Raw genomic sequence first — 2,050 nt, forward strand, 5'->3', positions numbered from 1 at the left:
ACACTTTCTCTCCCTCATTTGTGTTGGTGAGGCTACCTGCATACTCACTGAACCTTCAGCCTTTCTCACAGGACACAATCCGAAGTCCTGTGCAGGGCTTCTGTGGAGATCAGGTTCTCCTTTATCCCAGGATACATCCCATGAGCCTACTTTGTGAACTGCTGATTCACAGAGCCAGCACAGGCAGACTGCAGGAAGTAAAACAAGCTGCTTTATCACATCATGCCTACTTTGTTCTATTTTCATGCCAGCCACATCCCTTGGATGGATACTTTCTCTGCATGGTCATCTAGTACAGGAAAATATATTTGATGCAGACATCAGCTCCAACAAGAAAAAATCTGGTAGGTATGAAACCCATAATATGTGTATTTTAGCGTCTTCCTTGGTAGCTTATGATTTAAATCTGGTTGTATCTGCTGCCATTCCAGGTCACCCTAACTAGACTCCCACTACTCAGTCTACTCACCCAATAGAATACAAATCCCATAGCCAGGTTTTTGTGAAATACTTGTGCACTTTCTCTTCAGCTGAAGAAACAGGTGAAAACATAGTGGGCTGATAGGTAGATGTCATCAGATATCCTGCTGGAAATAACAAACACCCAGCTACCACAAAGTTCTCAGGCCCTGATTTAGAGTAGAGGGCCTCCATACTAGCTCAGACTGCAAGTCATCCAGTCAGGTCATGGGAAGTACTGTGGTGGAACTGAAGATGCTAGCCCAAATTTTACAACCTCTTGTCTTACTTGATACAATAGAGCCTCTTTGTGCCTTAACTGTGTTCATAGGCACCACAGGAAGGGCAAATATTCCCTCATCTCAAAAGTTAGACCTGAGATCCGCTTAACTCATTAACATTTCAGAACCAGAAGCCATAAGTCCCAGACAGCCTAATAAGCATAACAGGTTTAAAGTCAGAGAAGTGTCTCTTCTCCATGTACAATTACAGGAAGTACTGCCTCTTAGCTCAAATTCAGGACTGCTTTCACCTTTTCTATGTCCATGTGAGAAGAAATAGTTGTAAGGTGCTTACTGTTAGATTCCTTATGGGGCCGAGCAAACATCAACATGGGACTGGAAGTGAACATCCCTTTTTCCTTCATCATAGTTGTTGACTGATTAGTTAGACACAGTCTTGGTTTCCTGATATTGATGTTGGACATAATTTTCAATCCCATTTCCTGTAGGAAAAAAAAAAAAAAGAACTGAAGCACTAGATTCTTCTCCTATCTTCTTTGCCCTTTATCCTGTGCCTTATTCTCCCCTTATGCATAGGAACTCAGCTATCCTCTGGCTTGGATTTAGGAGAGAGTCATTCAGATCCTCAGAAGTGAGCAAACAAGGTCTTCCATGTAAATTCATCAGGCCAAGGTAGAAAAGTTTCTTCTTTTTCAAATGCATGGTTATTTAGGCACTGTGCCTTCTCAGCTTGCAAAGTGAAATTCCTACCAGATTAATCTTGGGCAACCCAGGTTGCTCATGAGATGGAGATTACACATACTATGTGAAATGCAATTGAAGTAACCAATAATACTTGGCATCCTGCCAATCATGCAATAAAAATGCAGTAATCGCATAACAATTTCCCCTTGGCCAGCAATTTAAAGTAGTTTATTCAAAGAACAAATGGATCATAAGTGCCTAAACGGACCTTGTTTCCTCTACTATCTGTGATGATGTTTCTACATTATTGATGAAATCAGAAGGCCATACTTTCCTCAATTTGTGAATTACAAATCAACTATTTTTACCCTGAATGCTGTAAACACATCAGGCTGATCAGAATTTTGGAACCTGCATGAATTGTCATCTTCAGACACTTGATGAGGATACCCGGAGTTATAAATAGACGGAAAGAGCGCATAAATCTAGGAAAGCAAGAAAAACAAAAGAAAAATATCAGCACAAATAATACTTGGCATTCACTTTGTCTAGTATATCCAAGGCCAGTTTGCTCCTGGCTATCATGCTTCAATGTATGTCAGAAAAAACTGGCTCAAAGATATCCTTCTCTGGTTCTTCTCCAATAAAGCCAGCACAGTCTGCTA

The 2,050-nt window shown here is 40.8% G+C and overlaps 1 long non-coding RNA gene across 1 annotated transcript; it reads right to left on the reverse strand.

The window, feature by feature from the left end:
• Nucleotides 1-18: 18 nt before the first annotated feature.
• LOC104916545 lies at nt 19-1,951 on the reverse strand. Its single transcript, XR_796607.3, has 3 exons — nt 1,754-1,951; nt 1,036-1,183; nt 19-587 (listed from the first exon to the last, which is right to left on the reverse strand). It is a non-coding gene; the product is annotated as an uncharacterized LOC104916545 (long non-coding RNA).
• Nucleotides 1,952-2,050: the final 99 nt, after the last annotated feature.

Source organism: Meleagris gallopavo, unplaced genomic scaffold (assembly GCF_000146605.3).
Source record: "Meleagris gallopavo isolate NT-WF06-2002-E0010 breed Aviagen turkey brand Nicholas breeding stock unplaced genomic scaffold, Turkey_5.1 ChrUn_random_7180001913665, whole genome shotgun sequence".
Classification (NCBI taxonomy): domain Eukaryota; kingdom Metazoa; phylum Chordata; class Aves; order Galliformes; family Phasianidae; genus Meleagris; species Meleagris gallopavo.